The 15,934-nt window shown below is 52.9% G+C and overlaps 1 long non-coding RNA gene across 1 annotated transcript; it reads right to left on the bottom strand.

Moving 5' to 3' along the window:
* Positions 1-6,778: 6,778 nt before the first annotated feature.
* Positions 6,779-7,973, bottom strand: LOC115831543. The gene is made up of 3 exons (XR_004027055.1): positions 7,829-7,973; positions 7,111-7,565; positions 6,779-7,025 (listed from the first exon to the last, which is right to left on the bottom strand). It is a non-coding gene; the product is annotated as an uncharacterized LOC115831543 (long non-coding RNA).
* Positions 7,974-15,934: the final 7,961 nt, after the last annotated feature.

Here is a 15,934-nt window from a genome sequence, read left to right as displayed (position 1 = left end):
GGGCAGCTGGGAGTGGTGACAAGCAGGGAAGACAGTCCCCAGGGCGGCTGTCCATGCCACTCCAGCCTGGCTGCCAGCTCACCCATCACTGCCCATCTAATCACCCACAGGGGCCCAGATGAAACCAGGGATCGGCCTGGCTGCCCTTGCTTCCCAGTGTCACAGTAGAGAACAGGGGAGCCACTGGCCCCCTCCCCAAAAGGTGGGCAGTGTTAACCACACCTTGCCCAGGTCCCTGGACCTTGAAGCTGGATTAGGGAAGAATGGGCCAAATCTCTGCTCCCAGGCACCCAGGACCTGCTAGACGGGGAAGGAATTGGTGAATGAGACAGGGGGCTTGAGGAGGGGGTTGGGGAATGAAGCCACTATGAGGAACCCAGTGTGTTTTGGGCATAAACTTTTTATTTCATCTGCTTTACCATGCACAAGAATGATGACCCCACATCCCGTGCCCCTGGGTGCTGTGTTAAATAATCATCCTTCTCGCCTTGGGTCTGTCTCAGGGTATTAGTTCTGGGGCATCAATCAGCCAGTTTGTGCTCTGCAATCTGAGAACAATCATTTCTATAAAATCAGTAAGGCAAAAAAGGAATCATAATACAAAGCAGGGAAAGTTGCACCGACTGCTGTTTTCCTGTTTTTTTAATCAGCAGTGCAGCTTTCCGTCCAGGTTTTGACGTCCTGATTGATTCATGCTTTCACAGGTTCATTCATGTATTTACTCAACAACCATTGCTCATCCGAGTGCCAGGTCCTGAGCTGCGTCCTGGGAGCCAGTGAGAAAGCCAGACAAGGTTCTTGCTTACATAGTGTTTAGAGTTGATCAAAACCAAACAAACGCACAACAAAATGTGATTCCCCCAAGGGGCCAGAGAGCAGTGTCTGAGTGCCCAGCCTGGGGACCCAGACATTGGGATCTTCCAGTGGAACACTTGGAAATCACCCGGAATTCTTCTCTTGTTCCAGGATCAACATCTTCCCATCCCTCTCCTGCCTTGGCAGTTTTGCTTTTCCTAACAATCAGGCCATCTGGTAATGGGGGGATGTATGAATGTGAAACTGAATCTCAGCTTGGACACTCACTGGCCAGGTGACCTTAGGCAAATTGCTTCTTCTCTGAGTCACAGTTTACTTTTCTGTGAAATGCAGTAAGTAATACCCATCACCAGGGTACCATTGACTTTTTAAGTATATACATCACCAAAGAAGGTGCCTGGTACACAGTAGGGCCTCGACCAGTGCTAGTGCCTTTCCCTGCCCCTTTGCCAGTGACATATGCTGCGTCTCTCCTCACAGGCAAGGAAAGGAAGCTTAGGGGATATGGGGAGTGCACGAGGACCCAGCATTCCATGTGCCATTAATCTATGTTTTATGCTGTCTTCCCAGGCATCTGATTCGGTTCTGCTCTATAGGAAGCCTCTTATTTAAGGGGAAGAGGGTGAAAAGGCTGGGCTTTGCCACCTGAACCACCTGAACACTCCAGAGAAACAGCCCCTTTCTTCGCTGGCTTTTCAAGTTTATAAAAGCATATTGTGGGTCTGGTGTTTATGGAATGGTGGTGGTAACAGTGGTGTGATGGAAGTGGGGTGGTGGTAATGATATTGGTGGTGGTGAGGTGGTGATGGAGGAGGTGGTGATGGAGGTGGTGGTGGTGATGATGGTGGTGATGGAGGTGGTGGTAGTAATAATGGTATTGGTGGTAGTGATAGAGGAGGTGGTGGTGGTGGTGGTGGTGATGGAACTGGTGGTGGTGGTCATGGAAATGGTGGTAGTAATAATGTTATTGGTGACAGTGATGGAGGTGATGTTGGGGGTAGTGATGGTGGTGGTGATAATGACGTTATTGATGGTACTGATGGAGGTGATGTTGGTGGTACAGATGATAGAGGTGGTGGTGGTGGTAGTGATGGTGGTGATGGAGGTCCTGGTGATGGTGGTTTTGATGGAAGTGGTATTGTAATGAGGGTATTGATGGTGGCGATGGAGGTGATGGAAGTGATGGTGGTGGTAGAGATGGTGGAGGTGGTAATGGTGGTGGTGGTGATGGAGGTGGTGGTGGTGGTAATGATGGTATTGGTGGTGGCGATGGAGGTGATGGAGATGGTAGAGATGATGGTGGTGATGGAGGTGATGGAGGTAGTAGTGATGGTGGTGGTGATGGAGGTGGTGGTGGTGGTAGTGATGGAGGTGCTGTTCGTAATGATGGTATTGGTGGTGATGATGCAGGTGACGGTGGAGGTAGATAATGGAGGTGGTAATTGTGGTGGTGGTGGTAGAGATGGTGGTAGTGATGGAGGTGATGGAGGTAGTAGAGCTGGTGGTAGTGATGGAGGTGATGGAGGTGTTGGTGGTGGTGGTGATAGTGATGGAGGTGATGTTGGTAATGATGGTATTGGTGGTGATGATGGAGGTGATGGTGGAGGTAGATAATGGAGGTGGTAATTGTGATGGTGGTGGCAATGGAGGTGGTAGTGGTTGTGATGATAATGATGGTAGCCATGGAGGTGATGGTGGTGGTAGAGATGGTGGAGGTGGTGATGGTGCTGGGAGTTCATTTCAAAATCCCATGCTCAGATTTTAAGAGCTAGAAGAGGGCTCCATTTCAGTGAATCTCTGAGCTATGTGCCAGGCCCATGGTGCTCACCTCCTTTTCACAGCAATGCCCTGAGTTTACTATCTCCTTTTGCAGATAAGGACACTGAGACCAAATATCAAATGACCTGGTCAGAGGCATGGAGAGGTTTTTTTCTGTTTTTTGTTTTGTTTTGTTTTGTTTTTGTTTTTGTTTTTTTTGAGAGAGAGTCTTACTCTGTCACCCAGGCTGGAATGCAGCGGAACGATCTCAGCTCAGCTCACTGCAACCTCCGCCTTCTGGGTTCAAGTGATTCTCCTGCCTCAGCCTCCAGAGTAGCTTGGATTACAGGTGCCTGCCACCATGCCTGGCTAATTTTTGTATTTTTAGTAGAGACGAGGTTTCACCATGTTGGCCAGGATGGTCTCGAACTCCTGACCTCAGGTGATCCACCTGCCTCGGCCTCCCAAAGTGCTGGGATTACAGACGTGAGCCACCTCACTCAGCCTATGGAGATGTATTTAAAACCTGGGTCCTTTAACTTCTAGTCCACCTTTCTTCTCTATGCCATCATGATGCCACCCACATTTCACAGTAGGGGGAATGGAGATCCAGAGAGGTCAGGTAATTTGCCTAAGGCCATGCAGCAGTTAGAAGCAGAGCCTGGCCATTTAATCTGCACTCCTAGGTCTCAGCAGCCTTCTCATCACCAAGCGCTGGGGGTCTCACTGAGAAGTCTAGAAGGACCACCAGCGCATTGCAGAGGCTCACAGCCACAACAGAGGCCCAGAGCCAGACCTCCTCAGGTCCCTGGGGCAGGCTCTGGATCTGCTGTCCTTCTGCCCCTGCACACTGTCAACTCCAATCTCCCCTCCAGCCTCAGAGTGAGAGTGACAGACAGGCCAGCCCTGACCAGCCCATTAAACCTGACACCTCCTCTCCCAGATTTGGCTGTGGGCCTCCCTTAGCCTGAGCACCATGCTGCGGCAGCTCTGACTGGCACTGAGGTGGGGTGGCGGGGCTGGCATTCCTCTACGATCTCCTCCCCATCTGAGCTCTGAGGTGGTGAGCTTGGGGATCCAGTCATCTTGCTCTCGTTGTCCTTTTCTGGTCTCAGACCTTAGTTTCCCGCAAAAAAAAAAAAAAAAAAAAAAAAAAAAAAAAAAAAAAGGGTAGCTCTACCTTGACCCACTAGCAGTTAGTGAAAAAGGGAAGAGAGAGTAAGAATTGTGCCCAGGCTCTGTATTGTCCACAGGCCCCCTCCCCCAGGAAACCTTCTGGGACTCATCCCACTCCATTCCACTCCCTCTGAACCCTCTGCACCATTTCTCCTATCTCAAAGCTATGTGTCTGGCTCTAATCTGAGTCATGATGATGATGGTGGTGGTGATGGTGGTAATGGCAGTGGCGATGGAGGTGGTGGTATTGGTTGTGGTGATGGAGGTGGTGGTATTGGTTGTTGTGATGGTGGTGGTGCTGGTAATAGTGATGGTGGTGGTGGTATTGGTTGTGGTGATGGTGGTGGTGGTATTGGTTATGGTGATGGTAATATTGGTTGTGGTGATGGAGGTGGTGGTATTGGTTGTGGTGATGGAGGTGGTGGTATTGGTTGTGGTGATGGAGGTGGTGGTATTGGTTGTGATGATGGTGGTGGTGGTATTGGTTATGGTGATGGTAATATTGGTTGTGGTGATGGAGGTGGTGGTATTGGTTGTGGTGATGGAGATGGTGGTATTGGTTGTGGTGATGGAGGTGGTGGTATTGGTTGTGGTGATGGTGGTGGTGGTGGTGGTATTGGTTATGGTGATGGTAATATTGGTTGTGGTGATGGTGGTGGTGGTAGTGGTGATAGTAGTAATGGTAGAGGTGGTAGTGGTACTGATACAGAAGGAAAGTGCTGGGAAGGGAGGAGCATGGTCACTTTAAATGATACGGAGGCGGGTAAGGAAAGTGCTGGGTAGAGGAGGGTGTGGTTCCTGGCTAGGGCTCCACCTCCATGGATCTAGGTGAGGGCAGGCATTCCTGTCCAAATGTTGCATTTCCCAAGACCACCCTGGCCTGCCATGCCCCATCCTCTGCCTATAAAATACCCGAAATTCTAGCAGGCACACGCACAGGTGGCTGGACATCAAGAGGAGCATGTCAGAGGAGGAGCACACGGGCAGCTGGATGTCGACAGGAATGTACCGATAGTCCCTGGCATGATGGCAGGCCATCGACCATCGACCAGCTGAACTAGGCAGAGTTTGGCTGAGGCAGAGTTTCGCTGGGAAGTCAGAGGGAAGTGGCCCAACTGCAGGGGAAAACCATCCCCCTTCTGGCTCCCTCATCTGCTGAGGGCTACTTCCACTCAATAAAACCTTGCACTCATTCTCCAAGCCCATGCATGATCTGATTCTTCTGGTACACCAAGGCAAGAACCCCAGGATACAGAAAGCCCTCTGCTCTTGTGACAAGGTAGAGGGTCTAATTGAGCTGGTTAACACAAGTCGTCTATAGACGGCAAAACTAAAGGAGCACATGGTAACACATGCCCACTAGGGCTTCAGGAACTGTAGGCATTCACCCCTAGACACTGCCATGGGGTCGAAGCCCATCTGTATGTTCCCCTAGAGGTTTGAGTAGCAGGGCGGGGCACTGCCAATCCCCCTGTTGCTCCCTGTGAGGGAGACAAGGGAACTTTTCTGGTTTCAGTACTCTGGGATGGTCAGAGTTGGATGGGAACTCCTGGATGGAGGGGAGGTTGACTTGTTACTACCTACCTTCCTCTATATCTCCCCACCAACTCCTTTTTTTTTTTTTTTTTTTTTTTTTTTTTTTTTTTTTTTTAGAGACAGGGTCTCACGCTGTCACCCAGACTGGAGTGCAGTGGCATGATGATAGCTCACTGTAGTCTTGAACTCCTGGGCTCAGGTGATCAATCCACCTCAACATCCCAGGTAGTTAGGACTGTAGGCACACACCACCATGCCTAGCTAACGTTTTAAGTTTTTGTAGAGATGGGGTCTTGCTGGTTACTCAGGCTGGTATCAAACTCCTGGGTTCAAGCGATCTTCCCACCTCGGCCTCCCAAATTGCTGGAATTACAGGTGTGAGTTACCATGCCTGTCTCCTGCCCCCAACTCTTTAATAAAAGCTATTTATTGAGCATCAACCATAAAATAGGTACATGCTAAGCACCTTCCATGTAATAAATCATTTAATCCTTCCAACAATCATGAGGTAGGTACTAATATTTTAGAGATGAGATAGCAGAGTCACAGAGAGGTTGAATAATGTGCCCAAGGCCATACAGCTCACAAAATAGCAGAGCCTTGGCCAGGCACTGTGGTTCACACCTGTAATCCCAGCACTTTGGGAGGCTGAGGTGGGAAGATTGCTTGAGCCCAGGAGTTTGAGATCAGCCTGGGCAACATAGCAAGAACACGTCTCTATTTAAAAAAATTAAAAATTGGCCAAGCACGGTGGCTCAGCCTGTAATCCCAGCACTTTGGGAGGCTGAGGTGGGTGGATCACGAGGTCAGGAGATCGAGACTGTCCTGGCCAACATGGTGAAACCCCGTGTCTACTAAAAATACAAAAATTAACTAGGTGTGGTGGCACGTGCCTATAATCCCAGCTACTCGGGAGGCTAAGGCAAGAGAATCGCTTGAATCTGGGAGGCAGAGATTGCAGTGAGCCAAGATCGTGCCGCTGCACTCCAGCCTGGTGACAGAGCAAGATTCCGTCTCAAAAATAAATAAATAAATAAATAAATAAATAAATAAATAAATAAATAAATTAGGAGAGCCTAGACTCAGCCTCAGCCCCACATCAGAGTCTCAGCTCCACCCCTGCTCTCTCTTCCTGTCTCCTGAGCAGAGCTCTCTCCATGGGGCAGAGCTGGTGGGTAAGTTGAGCTGGAGACTTCTAGGGGCTCCACTGTCTTGGGGTTTCCAGGGCTTGGCAGCGCCATTCTATCTTCCTGCCTCCACACAGGCCTCCATCCCTTAGGAGCTATGACAGGGGAGGTGGGATGGTGGATTGAGGGGGATGTTAGGCTCCTAGTGGCGCTGGTAGCAGTGGGGCGGGGCTCTGTCTGGCCCGGTGGGGCAGCTCACTCCAGCTCCTGGCTGGGGCTCCCGCCCTTGGGAGCTCCATCCTGCCGGCCTCTCTCCCTCCCAGGATCTCATTATATCCCTAAGAGAAACTGACAGCCTCAATATCTTACTTTGCAAATATAGTTTATTCCTTCAATAAAGCCGCCTGCGCAGGGGGAATGTTTAAGACTCGCTCTCCCCCGAGAGCCTCATTTGAATTTCTAAAGTCTTCAGTCGGCTTCTCCAATGGGGCAGCTGGGTGAGGAGAACGCAGCAGCCGCTTAGAGGGGATTCATTTCCTGTCTGGGTCTCCGCCGCCGCCGCCGCAGATGGGGGAGCTGAACTGACGGAAAGGACTGCTGGCTGCCTGGATGCTGGGGGGCAGAGGACAGGGAGGCCTTGGCCTGGGTCTGTCCTCTGGTTAGGGCGGGAGGGGGTGCATGCCTGGCTCATACTCACGTGGGTAAATCTGTGCATTCACTCGGGGGCCTCCAGCCTCCATCCTTGTAGCCCAGGTTCTTCCTCTAGGGCTCAGCTCAGGGGCCTCTCCAAGGGACCTCTCAGCCCGGGAGCTACTCTATGGGGTTCCGCTGCCTAGGGACCCCTCCGCTGGGTCTCTATGCCCAGGGGCCCCCAAACAGTATCTCTCAGAGGCCCAGGCCACCGATTCCTGGGGATGGGGCCTCCTCCCTGGCTGGACCCCCTCACTCCAGGGCAGCCCCCATCCCAGGCCCCCGTGGGAGTCTCTAATTAAAGGGCCGGCACGCCCCTTGGGGACTCATTAGGCCCGCTGTGCAGAGAACATTTAATCATTGCTCAGAGCATCGATTGGAAAATCAATTTCTTTGTCTCTCCGCACGCGGCGCTGGAGAAGTGGGGGGAGCGCTGACCTCCTTCTGCTGCCATGTAAAGTGCTGCACATTTAATCAGGGAACAGAAATCAATTAGCCACTTACGCGAGGCTGGCTTTAGTTACCGAGTCGGCAGGGCCTGCGCTGCAGTTTGACGCTGACAGAAGCGAATCTCAACGCGCTGGGCTGGTCAGCGCCGGCCCGTCCCCACAGCTGTCCAGGGCCCTCGTCTTCTCTTTCCCACGCACCAACACCTGCCATCTAGACAGGCCCCCTAGACCCGCCCCACAGAACCCCTGGGAAGGCTCCCAACCTCCCTCACTAACCTCCTTTCCTGTGCTCAGTTCTGCCAACCCTGAGAAGCCACCTGGAGACTCATGCAAATCTCAGCTGTGCTGCAGAACGCGGAGACGGATGCCTGTAATCCCAGCACTTTAGGAGGCCACGCCTGGCAGACGGCTTGAGGTTAGGAGTTCGAGACCAGCCTTGCCAACATGGTGAAACCCCGTCTCTACAAAAAATAAATACAAAAATTAGCCGAGTGTGGTGATGCACACCTGTAATCTCAGCGACTCAGGAAGCTGAGGCACGAGAATAGCTTGAACACAGGAAGTGAGGTTGCAGTGAGCCGGGATCGCGCCATTGCATTCCAGCCTGGGCAACAGAGCGAGACTCTGTCTCAAAAAAAAAAAAAAAAAATTATATGGACATGGTGTTGCACACCTGTAGTCCCAGATACTGGGGGAGGAGGGATTGCTGAGCCCAGGAGGTCCGGACTGCAGTGAGCCATCATTGAGCCACTGCACTCCAGTCTAGGCAGCAAAGCAAAACCCTGTCTCAAAAATAAATAAATTAATTAAATTATACAAAATAAACACAAACCTCAGCTTTGCTTCCTACTGGCTTCCATGATATCAGTGAAGTTTTGAACTGGACTCACAAGCACACTTTGCTCATCAAGTGGGAATAGTAATAGTTATCTACCTTACCAGCGTGTTCTGGAAATTCAATGTGATCATCTTTATGAAGCTCCTACCAAATCGAGCTCAATTGAAGAGAACTTTGAATTCACATCAGCAGGACCGTGCCCTTCCCACCCCATAGTCAGCCAGGGCAGATGAGGGGACAGTGTGTGTGGGAGTGGGAAAGGGGACCTCTGGCCACTGCTCTCCTTCAGGACAAGGACAGGTGGGCCCAGTGTCCCCCTTTGCCCACTCTCGTTTCCCCACTGCCTCCTAGGGGTTTGGCCGGAAGCCCCTTTGCACCTACTCTCCACCTCCTATTTGTGCAGCCCCTATAGCCACGCATGCTGGCTGCTCCCTCACCTGTGACTGTGCACCACCCCCCCAGGCTTTCCAGTGATGTCTCACGCACCCAGAGTTACATACACCCAATTACACAGAGTTGGACGCGATCTGCATGGCCCGTTGCACACAGTTTCGCAGTTTCTCCCACAGTCACAGTCCCAGCTTCCTGGTGCTCACACGCAGCTTCGCACACAAGCACCCTCACCCAGTGCCATCCACATGGGCTCACCCGTGGGCCCCCACCCCACAGAGTTGCACACTGGTGGCACACACGCACGCACACATACACGCACTCACACTGGTTCCATAATAATATTAGACATGCCATTTCTTTTGCATGACAGTTCCAGTGGAGATGCTCAGAGCTGTCACTTGGATGAAAAATAATGCATAATCCTCGTCTTCCTTCCTTCCCTTCCTTTTCTTTCTTCCCTGTTTAATGAGCTCCTAAAAATATTCCTTGCCGTCTCGCCGAGGCTGTGGGCTAAGTATGAGTCGGGCCTCCCCCCCACAACTGTCACTATCCTCGTTGCCTCCCTCAGCCCCCTGGGTGGGATGGGGGATGAAGCGGTACAGTGAGTCCTGGTGGTTGGCCCAGTGGAGGTCAGGACAAGGGGCTCTCACCCAGGCCTCCCGAAGATCTCGGAGTCCCACTTGTCCCCTCTCCTGGCTAGTCCACTTGAGCGGGAGATGAGAGAAACAGAGAGACATGGGGGAAGAAAGATAGGCAGGAACCTCCTTTTGGTACCTGACCACTCTTGGCCACCCCCTCTGCAGCGCCCGACCAACTGCACAAGACCAAACTTACCTATCACCCCTTCTACCCCAAGAGGAAAAGGTCCGTCTCCGCCCCCTTGCACACCTGGTTCATCCTCCCTCTCAGAACTCAAAGTGAAGGGGAATGGGAGAGACAGAGCCCCCTCTGAACCCCCAACTTCTCCCAGCACCTTATCTTGGCTCTGTTGGGAAAACTGCAATGCTTAGTTTCCTCCAGTTCATCCTTTAAGTCCCAGATCAAAGTCAACTCCTCCCTGAAGCCTTCCTGATTCACACAGAAGGAGATATTTGTTCACTGCAGATATCAACACACTTTAATAATAATAAATTTACCAGCCAGGCACAGTGGCTCATGCCTGTAATCCCAGCACTTTGGGAGGCCAAGGAGGGCGGATCACCTGAGGTCAGGAGTTCAAGACCAGCCTGGCCAACATGGTGAAACCCCGTCTCTACGAAAAATACAAAAGTAGCCAGGAGCGGTGGTGCACCCCTGTAGTCCCAGCTACTCGGGAGGGGGAGGGGGAGGTGGGGGCAGGAGATTCGCTTGAACCCGGGAGGCAGAGGTTGCCAAGATAGTGCCAAGATAGTGCCACTGCACTCCAGCCCGGGCGACAGAGCAAGGCTCCATCTCAAAATAAATAAATAAATAAATTAATTAACCGAGGGAAGCTATTGTGTGTGGTACCTGGTGGGAACTCCCATGTGTCGTTTCCTTATTTACGTGGGTCACTCTCACCGGATCTGAGTCCCTCCCAGCTGGGGACCTCACTAGCCCACCCAGCTCTGGCTGAGTGAGAGCTCATATTCCCCGAGCGGGTTGGAGGAATAGATGGGAGATGGTGTAGGAGGAGGAGTTCAGGGTCCCGAGTCAGGGGCCTGAATGTTCACCCAGTTCCCGCCAACATTCACTGAGACTTGGGAAAGGCAAAGCTCTCTCTAGGCCTTGGTTTGTCCATCAGTAAAATGAGAGAGCTGGGTCAGGTGGTGTCTGAGAGCTCGGAGGTCTCTTGCAGCTCAGGTAATCTTCATTCTGTGATTCTCTACAGTGTCAAGCAGCGTAAGCCTTTCTAATGCTTTTCACGTCCCACCTTACTGGGTGCAAGGGGCTGAGTGGTATGACGAACGGGACAAGGAGCTCTCTGCACAGCTATCTGGAGCTTTGTTTTCCCAGCCTTTCCTCTGTCTCCCACTTCTTCCATTTTTTTGTTCTAGTCTCCTTAATTCCATTTTTATGACTTCCTTTCATTCTGTTCCTTTTCTTGCTTTTTCTGGGCCCGCATCCTACCCATTAGTAGCTCATAGCGAGCAGCCCCCTCCACCTCCTTTCCTCTGCCTCCCTCCCCCAGCTCCACCTGCTTCAGAAGCCCCCTCCCCGTGGCCTCCCCATCTCATCCCAGCAGCTCCAGTCCCGAAAGGTTAAGCTAATAGCAACTACTTCCCCATCAGCTGCTCTTGTTTGCTCTACATAATTGCAGGAGAGGGGGACTGAGATGGGAGGGCCCTCTCAGTGGTTACGAGGTATAGGGACGGGGCTGTGCAGCCTTGTCCCTGGGAAGTGGCGCTGGGGGAAGTTGGTACTTACAGAAATGCGGTGGTAGGCTGTGTGGGAGCTGATCCAATGGGACAAGAATTGGGCAGAAGGCCAGCTGCGGCACAGATGCCTAGAGAAGGGGGAGTGGAGTCCAGAGAGGGGCTTCAAAGGACAAAAATAATCATTACAGTGGCCATAAGTGGCATTTATCAAGCACGTACTATTTGCCGGGTACTGTATCAAGCACTTTACTGGCGTTGTCTCACTGAATCTTCCCAACAGTCCCAGGAGGCAGGTTCAGCTCTTGTGAACATTATTTTTTTTTTCTTGTGCCCATTTTACAGGAAACTGAAGCTCCAGGAGGCTAAATCATTGCCTGAAGTCACGTGTTGCTAAATGGCAGAGCCTCAAGCAGAGACTGCTGTCAATCACTCCTGCTCAGAGACAGTCAGTGCTTGCAGGGACCTGGGAGGCCATTGGGTCCAACCCATTCATTGTCCAGAGGGACAGAGGAAAATAGACTTGTCTAAATTCACACAGCAAGTTGTTGACACAACTACGCAGAGAATCCAGGCCTGATACAGAAGGAGTTTTCATTTTCTGAGCCTAAGTCCCCCTGGAGACTTCTTGTGGATGGGTGCTTGGGTGAAGGGTGGCGATGTAGACAAGGCCAGCCCCAGCTGGAGGAGGCCATGGTGTGCGTGGTGTGTGCACAGTAGAGGGGAGGCCCACCTGGAGAGCTCCACCTGTCTGCCAGGGAGCAGCAGCCCTGGCCTTTTGCTGGGTTGAGTATCTCCAGTAATTCAACAGGAGCCTAGTGGAGCCCAGAGCAGCACACATGGAAGGTGGGGCAGGCTGTGTCATAGCCAGTGGGAGTGAATTTAGGTCAGCCCTGGGAAGTTGGATCAGAAAGTCAGTATGCCTGGGCTCAGTCCATCACAGCTGCAGACTTGGGGCTGTGCTGGCCTCCAAATTCCTGCCTCCCATCTCAGGTCCCATCTCACTGGCACATCTGCTCCAATCAGGACAGCCTGCCTCTTGTTTTCCTCCAAGCAATGGACACTCTCAAGGCAGGTACTGCCTCCCACTTTAGATTTGAGGGCTTCCCAAAGCAAGGACTCTTATCACACTGGAGCTTCGAGGACAGGGATTGAGTCTCCTCCATCAGAGTGGACATTCACCGAATGCTGAGATTGTGTCTCCCCCATCAGAGGCCCCCTCCAGCCTCTAGCCTTGTGATCTGACGGTCACAGCAGCTCCAGCATTGGCTGCATCCTGAAACATCCACCCCACCCCCACCCCATCCCCATCTCACAGCAATGAGTTACCCTGTCCCTTCCCAGCTCCTGCCTGGGGACCCATGAGACTTCCCTTGCAGTGATGTGCTATCAGATGGGTTCAGCTCTGCGCAAGTGGCCCCCTGCCCTCTGCCTGGACCCTTAGCAATGGTCATCAGAGCAGCTACCCTCTGTCACTTCGTAGTGAGCATCCATAAGCCCCTGGCAGCGTATGACCCTTTCCCACCACTTACACCACCAACAGGACCCTCACGACAATATAGTGGCAGGGCTGGGGGAGAGGGGTGCCTCAAAGGCCATCTTTCTTGAGAGCGGGGGTCTTCTAGACTCTGCTGGGACACACTGCCTCTTGAAGTAGGGAAGCTCTCTCTTATGGAGAACGACCTGCTTTTGGAGAACCTGTCCTCAGAGGAAGCCAAAATCCATCTCCTTGTGACTGTCCCATGGAAACCCAATGCTCCCACTCATCTGCCTGCAACTCTGCTGCTTGCCCAGTGCTGGGGTACTCCCATAGCTGCAGCTCACCGCATGCCCGGGTGCAGGCCCCCAGCTCCCACCAGCACTGCAGGGGGCAGCTGTGAAGGGGCTGGTGGACGAGCAGGCAATCTCATTTGTATTCTGAGTGGCCAGGCTGTGCCATGGCTTTCTCCAAGAGAACCCTATCCTCTCCCTCAGCTCCGTCTTTCAAAACTTCTCCAAGCAGCATCAATAATGGGAATCGATTCATCAATGAGCATCCTGGCCTCGCAGGCCCCATCCCCGCTGCGGAGCTTTGCTGCATCCCTAAGTACTTCAGCTTCTTGCCCACTCCATCCCCCATGTCCCATGCAGCACTTCCAGGGACCTGGCCCTGCCTTCCAGCCTGCCAGGATCCCAGGAGACCAAGCCTCCACCACTGCCTCCAGACAGGTTACTTTGGCTGAGCAAGGAGGATAGCCTGGGCCTAGAGGAAGACATGAGGGCAGGGAACCTGGGGCTGAGCTCAGAGCTGCTTGAGCCCTTCAGGCTCCATTCAGAGTAGGAGAGGGGGTGTCATGCCTTAGAGATGTGGGGACTGACCCCCTTATCCCAGCCTCCAAACACTGATGACCCAATATCAACCTCTTAATGCTGCCTAGCCAAGACTGATCATCCACCAAAGTACTGACCACCCACTGACCCAACCCAACCTCCTAACACTGATGGCCCAGGCCCAGCCAACTGTCTAATGTCTCCCCAACCATCCACTGATCAGCTTGGTGGCCCAACAGTACTATGGAAGCACAACCGGAACCAACTGCCTGTCATGACCACCCATCACCGAGATCCCTACAACCAACATCCAATAATAATTACCTTCACTACAGACCTACCCTAATGGACCACCCCAAATTACCTGTCCCTAACCACTCTCCACTGCCCATCTATCCAACAAGGATCCCCCAATCACTGATCATCATGTCACTTCCTGCTGGACCCTTGTGTGTCACCAGCAACTCTTCAGATGGCTGCTGGCTACAGCTAGATTTCCCTGGCACTGGTTGGAACTAATCTGAACCTCCTCCAGCTCCTAGGACTTGTCCAGTTGGCCAGTGGTGAAGCTGTTGGGTGTCTAGACCTGTCCCTCTCCTTCTCACCAGGCCCTATCGACTCCTACCAGCCAGTACTGCCCAGCTGCACTGGAGTTGGGATGGGAAGAATTTTCTTCACTGCAGAGGAAGGAGGAGAGAGGGGAGGCAGAGGAGGCCCGGAAGGGCAGAGGCTGGGAGAAAGGGGAGGAGGGAAAAAGGAGTTAAGAAATGGCCAGGGCAGGCCAGGCATGGTGGCTCATGCCTATAATCCCAGCACTTTGGGAGGCCGAGGTGGGAGGATCACTTGAGGTTAGGAGTTCAAGACCAGCCTGGCCAACATGGTAAAACCCTGTCTCTACTAAAAACACAAAAATTAGCTGGGTGTGGTGGCGGATGCCTGTAATCTCAGCTACTCAGGAGGCTGAGGCTGGAGAATTGCTTGAACCTGGGAGGTGGAGGTTGCAGTGATCCAAGATCATGCCATTGCACTCCAGCCTGGGCGACAAGAGCAAAATTCCATCTCAAAAAGAAAGGAAGGAAGGAGGGAGGGAGGGAGGGAGGGAGGAAGGAAGGAAGGAAGGAAGGAAGGAAGGAAGGAAGGAAGGAAGGAAGGAAGGGAGGGCGGGCCAGGGCAGAAAGGAGGCTGAGAGGTGGGAAGGGGTGCAGTTCTCAGCGTGTCGGCCCTGTGTGCTGCCTCGGCCCCTCCTGACCCCTCCTGGCTGCCCCTGCTTGATGGAAAGCTCCACAGAGACTCGGAGACTCAAGCAGAGCAACAGCTCCTGATTCCCCTTCATCAAGGACCAAGGACCATGGTCATTCATTACATGAAGGAGCAGCTGCTCTGGGCCCAGGGACCGAGTGGCAGGAAGTCACTCCATCTCTGGAAGCTGTGGCCTGGCCCCTGCCTCCCGGGTTGGGAGGCTGTCTGTCCACCCTTGTGCTCTGTGGGGCCCACCCGGGGATCTGTATGTGCTAACTATAATCCCTGCCTGCTGCCAACCTTGGAGCCAGGCCCAGGAGATTCCATATGCCCAAGGAGAAACCGGCTCCTGGACTGACTCTGACTTGCCATGGTCAAGTCATGTCCCTTCCCCAGGCCTCAGTTTCCCCATCATTCAATGAGGAGACTCAGTTCTTTCTCTGAGGAAGGACGCTGTCTCTGGCTGCCCTGAGGGGGGTGATCTCTGGGCTCTCTTTGTCCTCTCGTGGGCACCACCATAGGCCCCCTGGACTTGTCTGGAGCTGAAACAAGGCTGAGCCCAGTGGCAATGACTTCTGGATTCTGGGTCGTTTATCTGCTCTCTAGCCCCGCTTTGAGAACGCAGGGAGAGTCACCGTCTGCTCAGGTGCTGGACTCACATCACCGGCTGAAGCCAGGGGAGCTCAGGAGCTGGAAGGCTGCTCAGGGCTGCTGGCCTGGGGAGCTGAGTAAATTGGAGATGGGGGAGATGGAAGGCAGGCCAGACGTCAAGATACCCAGCCCGCTTCCACTGGCCACCTCCAGACGATACGGTGGAAACTCATAGAGTGATGCAAGGACTGTCCTCTATCATGAGAACGTTCTGAGTTGGTGGGAAAGAGACGAGATGTCGCAGTGGTTCCTCCCAGCTGCCGGAGTCTCTGAGGCTCGGAGTCTAATGCTGACCAGGCAGCAGCTGCCTGCTCTGCTGTTTCCTGCAGGGGTGGGGACAAGGGGGATGGATAAGATGTGGCTCCTGATGGATGGGTCCTTTCTACCCAGAGGAGGAGATGGGACTGTTGTCCAAGAATCACAGAAGTGCAGCATTCATTGAGCCTCTATGTGTAGATACACACACACACACACACACACACACACACACACACTCAAAGATGGCAGGAGTGAGGTTGCTTGGTATAAACCACAGGAGTTTAAGGAAGGAAGAACTCAGGAGGCTTCAGACAGCTCGGAAGGCTTCAGCAGGAGGCAGGAGTTAGTCTGGGTCTTCAG

This window comes from Nomascus leucogenys, chromosome 19 (genome assembly GCF_006542625.1).
Source record: "Nomascus leucogenys isolate Asia chromosome 19, Asia_NLE_v1, whole genome shotgun sequence".
Classification (NCBI taxonomy): Eukaryota; Metazoa; Chordata; class Mammalia; order Primates; family Hylobatidae; genus Nomascus; species Nomascus leucogenys.
Note: the sequence above shows the minus strand (reverse complement) of the source record. Positions and strands in the feature narration are given on the sequence as shown.